We start from the raw sequence: 12,451 nt of genomic DNA on the forward strand, positions 1-12,451 counted from the left end.
GATTGAATAAAAAATAATCATAAACTAAAAGTATAGATTTAAAAAACCATTAATTTATTCTTAAGCATAGATTAATCTTGGATTAAGAAAAAGCTTTATGAAAAGCTTCATTTGGTTTAAGAATGGGTCATGAGTATGACTATTTCTTAAGTGAGAGAGAGAAAAAACCATTAGAATTAAACATAAATAGAAATTTATGTAATTCTTTACTATCATTAATCAATTAACTTCAATAGCATTCAAAAACCATACCAATTAAGCTTCTCAAGCTTGAGAGGGGTTGAGAAGAGAGAAACATTGAGAAATTATAGAAAAGATCAAAATTCACCATACTTACCTTACAATTTGCTTGATTCTTTATTCACGATAGAGGCCCCCAACCAATCAATTGGATTAGTATGTTGATGGAGCCACCAATGGGGATTGAAGAAAGAGAGAAGTGTCAAAAACTAGTGAATTATTAAAGAATTCACAGTTCTTGGCTTAGGTGGAGTAGAGTAACAAAGCATAAGACACTATATTTTTTTTAACAAGGGGAGGCTTTTATTTATAGGAAAAATTGAGCTCCTAACCAAACAAACTGATTCTAGAATTTTCCAAGTCAATTTGTTGAATTTGGACTAGATTTGGACCTAGTTTGGTTACTTTTTGATTCGGTTTGGTTCGATTTTGATTTGGTTTGGTTCAAGAGAGAGGAGAGATAAAAATATCACATTATTTTTGAGTTTAAAACTCATTCAAGCATGTGAAATATGCACCTCCTTTTAAAGAACTCCCCTTCCTTACATATGTGTCAAAATGGAATGATTATACCCAAAATATATCATATTTTTAATATTGCTCATAGTTTTTTACTAATAAACCTTGTACATTTTCAACTCTTCATCTTATGTGAGCATTTACTCATTTTTGGATACTCAATTTATCTCATTTTTTTGATATTACTCATAGTTTTTTACTAATAAACCTTGTACATTTTCAACTCTTCATCTTATGTGAGCATTTACTCATTTTTGGATACTCAATTTATTTCATTTTTTTGATATTACTCATAGTTTTTTTACTAATAAACCTTGTACATTTTCAACTCTTCATCTTATGTGAGCATTTACTCATTTTTGGGTATCTTCTTTTACAAATAGGATTTATCTCCTCCCTACACATGGATTGATGCTATTGGCCCATAGGAACCTTAATTGGACCATAATCCAAAAATTTCTGAAAATCTAGACCTTTAGACTAAGGTTCTTTATACCTATTTCCAAATAATTTCAATTGCACATTGGAAAGTTCTTTTTGAATTTCTGTTTCAGGGAAACTTATTTTAATAAGATGAGATAATTTTCTATCCAAAAATATTAAAAATCTGAATATTCTCTCTCTAGAATATTTTCTCTCTCTATGTCAAAACAGGCAAAGACGAGATCTCTTATAATTCTAAAGAGGGAATTGATTATAGGGAAAGATGCTAGATATCTTGAGAGGCTGGGGAGGAATCTTACACCCCCCCCGAGCCGTGCCTCACGCCACCCGCCGTCCCCCCCCCGCCGCGGAGCCGTGCGCCCGCCGAAACGCCCCCCTCGGCAAGCCGTGTCTTCACGCCCCCGGCCCCCATCGAGTCGTGCCCTCACACCCCGGCCCCCATGCTGTCGGGCCCCCGAACACCCCCAAGCCCGCGGTGCCGTGCCCTCACACCCAGATATCGTGCCCGAACACCTCGGTGCCAGCAGTCGCGGTAATTCCAGCTCCAATAGCGTATATTTAAGTTGTTGCAGTTAAAAAGCTCGTAGTTGGATCTCGGGGCAGGGCGAGCAGTCCGCCCCTTCGCACTGGTCGCTCCGCTCTTTCTGTGTCGGGGACGCGCTCCTAGCCTTTGTTGGCTGGGACGCGACAGATTCGGCGATGTTACTTTGAAAAAATTAGAGTGCTCAAAGCAAGCCTATGCTCTGAATACATTAGCATGGAATAACGCGATAGGACTCTGGTCCTATTGTGTTGGTCTTCAGGATTGGAGTAATGATTAATAGGGACAATTGGGGGCATTCGTATTTCATGTTGTCAGAGGTGAAATTCTTGGATTTATGAAAGACGAACTATTGTGAAAGCATTTGCCAAGGATGTTTTCATTAATCAAGAATGAAAGTTAAGGGCTCGAAGACGATCAAATACCGTCCTAGTCTCAGCCATAAACGATGCCGACTAGGGATTGGCGCGGATGTTACTTCGATGACTCCGCCAGCACCTTATGAGAAATCACAGTTTTTGGGTTCCGGGGGGAGTCTGGTTGCAAGGCTGAAACTTAAAGGAATTGACGGAAGGGCACCACCAGGAGTGGAGCTTGCGGCTTAATTTGCCTCAACACGGGAAAACTTACCAGGTCTAGACAACATAGTAAGGATTGACATATTGAGAGCTCTTTCTTGATTCTATGGGTGGTGGTGCTTGGCCGTTCTTAGTTGATGGAGTGATTTGTTTGGTTAATTACGTTAACGAATGAGACCTCAGCCTGCTAACTAGTTACACGAAGTATCCTCTTTGTGGTGGCCAACTTCTTAGAGGGACTATGGCCATCTAGGCCATCGTGGAAGTTTGAGGCAATAACAGGTCTGTGATGCCCTTAGATGTTCTGGGCCGCACACGTGCTACCATGATGAATTCAACGAGTTTACCACCTAGGCCGATAGGCCCGCGTAATCTTTTGAAATTTCATCGCGTGATGGGGAAGATCATTGCAATTATTGATCTTCAACGAGGAATTCCTAGTAAGCGCGAGTCATCAGCTCGCGTTGACTACGTCGCTGCCCTTCGTACACACCGCCCGTTGCTCCTACCGATTGAATGGTCCGGTGAAGTTTTCGAATCACTAGTAAGTGCAAGTCATCAGCTCGCGTTGACTACGTCCCTGCCCTTTGTACATACCGCCCATTGCTCCTACCGATTGAATGGTCCGGTGAAGTTTTCGAATCACGGTGACGTTGGCGGTTTGCCCGCCGGTGACGTGTTGTGAGAAGTTCATTAAGCCTTATCATTTAAAGGAAGGAGAAGTCATAACAAGGTTTCCGTAGGTGAACCTGGGGAAGGATCATTGACACGCATCCGCCGAGAGAACACCATGAACCGTGGACGTACCGTCGAGGCGGCATGCCTGGAGGCACGGTCACCCATGCCTCACCCCTGTGCTGGGAGCCGGGAGATAGTGGGCGAGGTGTTGGGATGGGGCTGCCCGTTGGCCGCACGACGGGGTGTAGGGGGAGGGACCCCTCCCCCCACCCACGTCGACGAGTGGGCGTCCCCCCTCCCCCGTGCCATCGGCACGGGGCCACTCGATAAACCTTCCGCCCCCCTCGGGGGAGCGCGAGAGGCACCATAGCAAACGATTGCAGGACTCAAACCCCTCCCTATACGGGAGGATCAACTTATGTAGCAATGACTCTCAACAATGGATATCCTGGCTCTTGCAAAACGATGAACAACGCAGCGAATGCGATATGTAGTGTGAATTGCAGAATTCCGCGAGTCATCGAGTCTTTGAACGCAACTTGCGCCCGCGGCTCGTCCAAGGGCATTCCTGCCTGAGCATCCTCACGACCCCCACGCCCCCGCCCCCCACCTCCTCCTGGGAGCGAGGGGCGTGTGACGGAGTTGGCTGTCCGTGCGCACGTCCCCCTCTTGCCCCACGAGGCAACGACGGGGTGAGCGTGTCGCCCCATCGTTGCCCGCAGCTCGTCCAAGGGCATTCCTGCTTGAGCATCCTCACGACCCCCACGCCCCCCACCTCCTCCTGGGAGCAAGGGGCGCGTGACGGAGCTGGCTGTCTGTGCGCACGTCCCCCTCCTGCCCCACGAGGCAACGACGCGACGAGCGTGTCGCGGTCGGCTGAAATGCATCCATGGCACTGCGTGGTGAGGCACCGCAAGGGTGGTCCGCTCCCCCCCCCAGCATGCCGGTAGGAGGATCAGTGTTTATGGTTGCATCACCCAAGGGTGCGTGCATCGAACGGGGCTCGCGGGACGAGGGGCGACCGTGTCGTGCGCCACGGGCCATCTCCTCGACCGAAAAAACTGAACGGATCTCAGATCAGGCAAGGCTACCCGCCGCGTTGAGTTTAAGCATATCACTAATTGGAGGAAAAGAAACTAACGAGGATTTCCCTAGTAGCGGCGAGCGAATTGGAAAGAGCCCAGCTTGAGAATCGCACGGCCTTGCTGTGCAAATTGTAGTCTGGAGAGGCGTCCTCTGCGAGACGGACCACCGGACCCAAGTCCCCTAGAAAGGGGCATCAGAGAGGGTGAGAGCCCCGTCAAGCCTCGACCCTGTCGCTCCACGAGGCGCTGTCGCCCGACAAGTCGGGCTGTTTGGGAATGCAGACCTAAGTTGGGTGGTAAATTCCATCCAAGGCTAAAAATGGGCAAGAGACTGATAGCGAACAAGTATCGTGAGGGAAAGATGAGAAAGACTTTGAAAAGAGAGTTAAAAAGTGCTTGAAATTGCTGGGAGGGAAACGAATGGAGGCCAAGGGTACGCCCCGGTCGGATGCGGAACGGCACGAGCTGGTCCGCCGCTTGACGCAGGGCACTGGTCAGCGTGGGCTGGCACGACGGGATAAGAGCACGCTCTAGTCCCGCTCTAGTTGGCCTGCCGATGCCATTGCACCGGCCAAGGAACGAAGCGCTCGTGGGGTGGCGGGCTTTACGCACTTGCGCACTCGAGACGCTGGTGCTCTGCGCTTTCCATTCAACCCGTCTTGAAACACGGACCAAGTAATCTAACATGTACGCGAGCCGGTGGGTGGCAAACCCTTGGAGGCGCAAGTAACCTGACAGGTGGGATCCCCCTCGCGAGGTGCACCATCGACCGACTGTGATCTTCTGTGAAAGGTTTGAGTGGGAGCGTACTTGTTGGGACCCGAAAGATGGTGAGCTATGCCTGAGCAGGGCAAAGCCAGAGGAAACTCTGGTGTAGGCTCATAGCGATACTGACGTGCAAAACGTTCATCAGTAGCCACTTGGGTATAGGGGGCAAAAGACTAATCGAACCATCTAGTAGCTGCAGGATAGCTAGCTGGAGCTCGTTGTAGTTTTATCGGGTAAAGCAAATGATTAGAGGCATCGGGGGTGAAACACCCTCGACCTATTCTCAAAACTTTAAATAGGTAAGCGACTGGGGTTACTCTGTTGAACCTCGGTGCGGAATGGGAGCTCCAAGTGGGCCATTTTTGGTAAGTAGAACTGGCAATGCGGGATGAACTGAAAGCCAGATTACAGTGTCAAACTGCGCGCTAACCTAGATTCCACAAAGGATGTTGATTGATTAAGACAGCAGGACGGTGGTCATGGAAATCCAAATCCGCTAAGGAGTGTGTAATAGCTCACCTACCGAATCAACTAGCGCCGAAAATGGATGGCGTTGAAGTGCGCGACCTATACTCGGCCATCAGGGCGAGTGGGAGGCCCCAATGAGTAGGAGGACGTGGGGGTTGTGGCGCAGCTCCGGGCAGGAGCCCAAGTGAAACGGTCCCCAGTGCAGATCTTGGTGGTAGTAGCAAATATTCAAATGAGAACTTTGAAGACCGAAGTGGAGAAAGGTTCCATGTGAACAGCAATTGGACATGGGTTAGTCGATCCTAAGAGATGGGACAGTCCTGTGTCAAGGGCACACTGTGCATTGCGCAGCATCAAAAGGGAATCGGGTTAATATTCTCAAACCGGGATGTGGCAGTTGTGGTGGACGGCGACGTGACCGAATTCGGAGACGCCGGGGCGGGGGCCCCGGGAAGAGTTCTCTTTTCTTTTTAACAGCCCGCCCACCCTGAAATCGGATCACCCGGAGATAGGGTCCACAGTGGGGCTGGTAAAGCACCGCACATCTTGCGGTGTGCACCCCCGCGACAGCCCGTGAAAATCTAGAGGAGCGAATGCCGATCATGCCGGGTCGTACTCATAACCGCATGAGGTCTCCAAGGTGAACAGCCTCTGGTCGATAGAATAATGTAGGTAAGGAAAGTCGGTAAAACGGATCCGTAACTTCAGGAAAAGGATTGTCTCTTAGGGCTGGGTCTAGGGGTCTGCAATCTGACCCCAGGGACTGTCGAGGGTCTGCCTGAGCTGCCCTAGCTACAAGGGCGACCGCGAGCCTCCACGTGCCCACCATCGGGCGACGGGCACAGAACATCGCCCCTCACGGGGGGCGGCCCTGAACAGCCGTCTCAGAATTGGTATGGACAAGGGGAATCCAAGATTTATACTCCTTGCCAAGACCACGCAAGGTAATGACTACCAAATCATCATCAGGCATGGGGGCATTGATTGTTGCCAATGCATCTGCATACTTCTTTATCTCTTATACATAATCATGGATGCTCCTTCTATTGTGTTTCACCTTCCTCAGCTCAACCACACTCTAATGAGTGTTCCAGATACTCCAAAGTAGTCAACAAACTTCACTTTTGATGTAAAAAATCAAACTAATTGGATCCAAATTGAACTGGCATACGCAGTCCAAGGTACCATGTTTTAATGCGCTTTCCAAGGCTTAAAATTGCAATGTAGTGGTTCAATCAAGTGTGGATAACTTGCATTTACACCACCTAAACAAGCTCAAGGTTGCATATCAACACCAACCAAGGTGTGCATACCAATTTTGTCAAACCCCCTTCTCTGTTTTGAGAAAAACCAAAAAAACCAATAAAAACCAGTAGTAGAATTGCTCTAATTTCTTCAATGCTTGTCCAAACTGAGAGACCAGGCATTCATTAGCTTAGCAATGATGTCCACTAACTCCATGTAACAGGAATTAGACCAATTGTTTAAGATGAGAGAGTAATTAGTCGATTAATCATACGCTGTTTCACTAAACACAGTAGATAGCCTGTTTAATCAGCTCATTTCCAGCTCCATAAGGCATAATTGCTCCAACCAATCATGTAGATTCCTTCTCAAGTGTATGTACCAACCAATTGCCAAGTCAATTTTGGAATTTATCACACACAACACTTGATTTGTGGCCTCCACTTAGCAAATATGTGAAAAACTTCTCTGTTTTCTCTGTATGAGCTACGCTACGCCTACTATAGAGGGAATTTGGGAGCTTTGTAGTGTCAATTGATAGTACATATGATTGCCTAACACACCAAGGCATGTGTACAACCCATCAATTGGGTAATTTTTGCCAAAAAAATAGCTCTAATTTCATCCATCAAGTGACTCTTTTTCTTTGTTTTGTGAGAGCTTCAAAACCAGTAATTTTCAATCACTTAAATGCATCATATTTGCTCCAAAAAGTGTAGGGCTTGCACATGAGTTGCCAATACATTCATCCTTGTCACATACATGTTTCTTTGCCAGATTGCATCTATTTCCACCATACATCACCGCTTCCAAGCTCCAATGGAAAGCTTGCAAAAAACCAAAATTTTCTTTTGCTTTGGGCAACCCTAATTTGCTTTGTTTTTGCTTGAATCACCTGCAATCTACTCAAAGTCCTTACCTGGTAGGCCAAGCTCTCAGATCTGATAGAAATCGGTGTGCTCTAAGCTTCACAGCATCAATGGCAAGCTTCATAGCTTTTCTTCACAGCTTCTTCTCCCTCTTCTCTCACTCACACTCATAAACCCTAATAGAGAACACCAGGCTCTGATACCATGATGAAAAACAAGTAGAGGGAGAGGAGACACACACACAGGAGAAAACCCTAATGTATATTGCAAACCCTAACCATAGAGGGAAGCCATCTCCCTTCTCACACAATGCATAAAGCCATAATCCATAATACACAAGACACACACTGTGTTGTGTCCACACTTAGCTAACCCTAGCTAATGTCCACACACTATGACCAACTGGACGCGGTCATTTATGTCTCACACATGTTCCTACATGCCAGCACATAGCACAGCTGGCACACGATGCTGACATCAAGCTTGAATCTCAACAAGGGGGGCTGCAGGGCGTCACGGCACGACACCGGGGGGGCTGCAGGGCGTCACGGCACCGCACCGGGGCACCGCACCGGCCGGGGGGCATCACGGCACCACGGGGGGCGACTATAGGGGCGTGACGGCACCGTGCCGGGGGCATCACGGCACCACGGGGGGCGACTGTAGGGGCGTGACGGCACCGTGCCGGGGGGGCACACGGGGGTGCGTGAGGGCACGTCACGCGGGGGCCAGTTTTTGCTAGGGGGCACGGCATCAGGGTGTGAGGGCATGGCTCCGTGGGGTCGGGGAGGGTGTTCGAGCACACGGCTCCGTGGGGGCCGTGGAGGGTGTTCGGGCACGGCTCCTTGGGAGCCAGGGGAGGATGTTCAGGCACGGCACCACCGCGGGGGCCGGGGAGGGTGTTCGGGCACGGCACCGCGAGGGCCGAGAGGGGCATGAGGGCACGGCTCCAGGGGGCACGCCGGGGGTGTTCGGGCACGGCTCCGTGGGGGTCGGCCGGGGGGTGTTCAGGCACGGCACCGCTAGGGCCCGGGGGGTGTAGCACCGAGGTGTTCGGGCACGGCACTGGGGTGTTCGGGTAGCACGGCACCGCGGGGGCCGGGGGGTTCGGGCACGGCTCCGCGGGGGGGGCGGGTGGCGTGAGGGCACGGCTTGGGAGGGGGGTGTGACGGGGGGGGCTGGGTTACAGGGGGCATGGCACCGCGGGGGCCGGGGGGCGCGGCACTGGGGGTGTTTGGGCACGGCACAGCCGGGGGTGGGGGGCATGACTAGGGTGTGAGGCCACGACTCCGCAGGGGCCGGTGTGAGCACGGCTCTCCGGGGGGCCGAGGGGGGGCACGGCACCACGGTATTCATGCACGGCTCTGCGGGGGCCGTGCGGGCGTGAGGGCACGGTGCCGGGGTGTTCGGGCACGGCACCGAGGTGTTCGGGCACAGCTCCACGGGGGCCGTGCCGGCGTGAGGGCACGGCACCGGGTTGTGAGGCCACGGCTCCGCGGGGGTCGGGGGGGCACGGCACCGGGGTGTTCGGGCATGGCTCCGCGGGGGCCGTGCGAGCATGAGGGCATGGCACCGGGGTGTTCGGGCACGGCTGCGTAGGGGCCGACCGAGGGGCGTGAGGGCACGGCACCGGGGTGTTCGGGTACGACTCTGCGAGGGGTTGGGGGGTGAATCACCGTCGGGGCCGGGGGGCCGGGGGGTGTTCGGGCACGGCTGTGCGGGGGCCAGCCGAGGGGCATGAGGGCACGGCACCGGAGTGTTCGGGCACGGCTCTGTGGGGGGCCGGGGGGTGTTCGCGCACGGCACCGCGAGGGCCAAGCGACGTGAGGGCACGGCTCCAGGGGGGGTGTGAGGGCGCGGCTCCGAGGGTGTTCAGACATGAGGGCATGAGGGCACGGCATCGGAGTGTTCGGGCACGGCTCTGTGGGGGGCTGGGGGGTGTTCGCGCACGGCACTGCAGGGGCCAAGGGGGGTGTGAGGGCACGGCTCCAGGGGGTGGGTCGAAGGGTGTGAGGGCACGGCTCCGAGGGTGTTCGGACATGGCACCGGCGGGGGGGTGACCGCCCAGGGGGTGTTCGGGCACGGCACCACGGGGGCCGGGGGGCGCGGCACCGAGGTGTTCGAGCATGGCACCGGGGTGCGAGGGCACGGCACCGCGGGGGCCGAGGGGGGGTGTTCGGGCGTGGTAGCACGGGGGCCGGGGTGTGAGGGCGCGGCTTAACAGGGGCCGATGGGCGCAGGACCAAGGTGTTCGAGCACGGCACCCGAGTGTGAGGGCACGGCTCCGCGGAGCAGGGGCCCGGGGGGCACGGCACCTGGGTGTGAGGGCACGGCTCCACGGCCCAGGTGTAAGGCCACGGCTCCGCGAGGGCCTAGGGGGGAGGGCACGTCTCCGGGGGCGACAGGGCTTCGGGCACGGCTCCACGGGGACCGCGAGGGGGCGTGAGGGCACGGCTCCGAGAGGCGGGCTTCGGGCACGGCGCACCGCGGCGGGGGGGTGTGAGGGCACGGCTTGCGGGGGGGCTTCGGGCACGACACTACAAGGGCCAAGGGGCGTGAGGGCACGGCTCCAAGGGGGAGCTTCAGGCATGGCACTGCGGGAGCTGGGGGGCATGAGGGCACGTGGTCTAGGGGCCGGGCAGCACCGCAGGGGCTGAGGGGGCATGAGGTTGCACGGCTCGGGGGGCGAGCGCGGGGGGGTTTCCGGGCATGGCACCGCGGGGGGTGGAGGGGTGTTCGGGCAGCACGGCATCGCGGGGGCCGAGGGGTGTTTCGGGCGACACGGCATCGCGAGGGCCGAGAGGGGGCGTGAGATCACGGCTCGGGGGGAGGTGTTTGGGCATGGCACTGCGGGGGCCGGGGGGCATGAGGGCACGGCTCGGGCGGGGGGGTGCGTTCGGGCACGACACCGCAAGGGTCGGGGGAAGCGTGAGGGTATGGCACCACTGGGGTCGGGGGGGCATGGCTCTGGGGGGGCTTCGGGCACGGCACCGCGGGGGGCCGACGGGCGTGAGGGCACAACGGGCGGGGGGTGTTCCGGCGGCACGGCACCCGCGGGTGGCCGGCAGGCGTGAGGGCACGGCGTCCCGACGGGTGGGGGGTGTTCGAGCACGGCACCGCGGGGGCCAAGCGCACATGAGGGCACGCACGCGGGGGGCAAGCCGCCAGGGGGCATGAGGGCAAGGCTCCGTGAGGCCAGGCGAGGGGGCATGAGGGCACGCAACGCGGTGCGAGAGCACAGCTCTGTGGGGGGGCTGGGGGTTGGGGGGTGAGCGCACGGCACACAGGGGGACAGGGGGACAGGGGAGCGAGGGGCGTGTGAGGGCACCACACGCGGGGGGCGAGCCGAGAGGTGTTCGGGCACAGCACCGCAGGGGGGCGGGCCGAGGGCTATTCGGGCACGGCACCCCGGGGGGCCGACGGAGCGTGATGCCACGACACGCGGCGCGGCAGGTTGAGGGGGCACGTAAAGGGCACGGCTCCGAGGGGGCGAGTCGGGGGGGCAGTCGAGGGGGGGCATGAAGGGCATGGCACCACGCAGGGGGCGGGGGGGCATGACAGCACGACACGCAGGGGCTCGGGGGGCGAGGGGCACGTGAGGGCACGGCACGCGGGGGGCAAGCCGAGAGGTGTTTGGGCGGCACGGCACCGCGGGGGGGCGGTGCCGTGTTGTTCGAGCACGGCACCACACGGGGCCGACGGAGCGTGACGCCACGGCACGCGGCCGGTGGGTCGAGGGGGCGTGAAGGGCATGGCTCCGAGGGGGCGGGCCGGGGGGGCCGTGAAGGGCACGGCTCCGGGGGCGGGGGGCGTGAAGGGCACGGCATACGGGGGGTGGGGGGCGTGATAGCATGGCTGCGGGGGGCATAGTGATGCTCTGGCCCAAAAAAGGGTTCAGCACCAGGACTTCCCGAGAGGTCACCCATCCCAGTACTGCTCTGGCCCAAGCGCGCTTAACTGTGGAGTTCTGATGGGATCCAGTGTATTAGCGCTGGTATGACCGTACCACATCAAAGTAGCGAATCCAAGGTTTCCCATATCGTGGAACATTCCACATTTCCAAGACTCCGAAGGGGCGTTTCCAAGAGGTGCACAATGTGGGGGGCATCCAACTAACACCCTTGGCAAAAAATAGTCCTCCTCGCACATCCTTCCAAGTCCACCCACACAGACACTTGGGCAAATACGCCTCCCAACAAATGGTTGGAAAATGCATCAAATGGATGTGAAAAATGCATTTCTAAATGGTGATCTACAAGAAGAAGTCTATATGGCACAGCCAGAAGGATATGTACACCCAAGATATCCCACTCATGTATGTAGATTAAAGAAAGCATTATATGGTCTGAAGCAAGCACCTCGTGCTTGGAGTGATAAGATGAGCCGATATCTTATCTCCTTTGGATTTCAGGTTTCTACAGCAGATTCTTCACTCTATGTGAAGAAAATAGATCATGGGATTGTCTTACTTGTCATCTATGTGGATGACTTGATTGTCACAGGAGATCATGCTACAGATGTTATGCTTGCATGTTAAGAAGGCATTGAGTGGACAGTTTGACATGAAAGACTTGGGTGAATTAAGATATTTTCTTGGAATTGAAGTGATCAAAGACCATGCAGGTACATGGTTAGTGCAACGCCAATATGCATTGCATATGTTGGCAAAATATGGAATGACAGGGTGTAAGCAATGAGTACACCTTTGGAGCAGAATGTGAAGTTGTGGGCTGATTTTGGTGAAGAGTTGGACGATCCATCTATGTATAGAAAGATGGTTGGAAGTCTTATTTACATGACTATCACACATCCAGATCTCTGTTATTTATGCAGAGCCCCAGAAAACCTCATTTGGATGCAGTGAGACGCATTATGTGATATGTAAAGACCACTACACATTATGGTCTTCTTTATGAGCATGGTAAAGGCTTGGATATACATGGCTACACAGATGCGGATTGGGCAGGTAGCTCATATGACAGGAGATCTACTAGTGGTTATGCCTTTACACTTGGA

General features: G+C 54.7%; 2 non-coding genes and 2 pseudogenes across 2 annotated transcripts; 3 read left to right on the forward strand and 1 right to left on the reverse strand.

The window, feature by feature from the left end:
* Positions 1-2,272: 2,272 nt before the first annotated feature.
* On the forward strand, positions 2,273-3,080 carry LOC147621613 (18S ribosomal RNA; annotated as a pseudogene; the record flags this gene model as incomplete).
* Positions 3,081-3,428: 348 nt separating this feature from the next.
* LOC147621614 (5.8S ribosomal RNA) lies at positions 3,429-3,582 on the forward strand. Its single transcript, XR_015269913.1, has one exon. It is a non-coding gene; the product is annotated as a 5.8S ribosomal RNA (ribosomal RNA).
* Positions 3,583-4,095: 513 nt separating this feature from the next.
* Positions 4,096-6,290, forward strand: LOC147621615 (25S ribosomal RNA; annotated as a pseudogene).
* Positions 6,291-11,324: 5,034 nt separating this feature from the next.
* Positions 11,325-11,443, reverse strand: LOC147621616 (5S ribosomal RNA). The gene has a single exon (XR_015269914.1). It is a non-coding gene; the product is annotated as a 5S ribosomal RNA (ribosomal RNA).
* Between the last annotated feature and the right edge of the window lie 1,008 nt (positions 11,444-12,451).

Source organism: Cibotium barometz, chromosome 30, assembly GCF_041138505.1.
Source record: "Cibotium barometz isolate CiBa-2024 chromosome 30, ASM4113850v1, whole genome shotgun sequence".
NCBI lineage: Eukaryota > Viridiplantae > Streptophyta > Polypodiopsida > Cyatheales > Cibotiaceae > Cibotium > Cibotium barometz.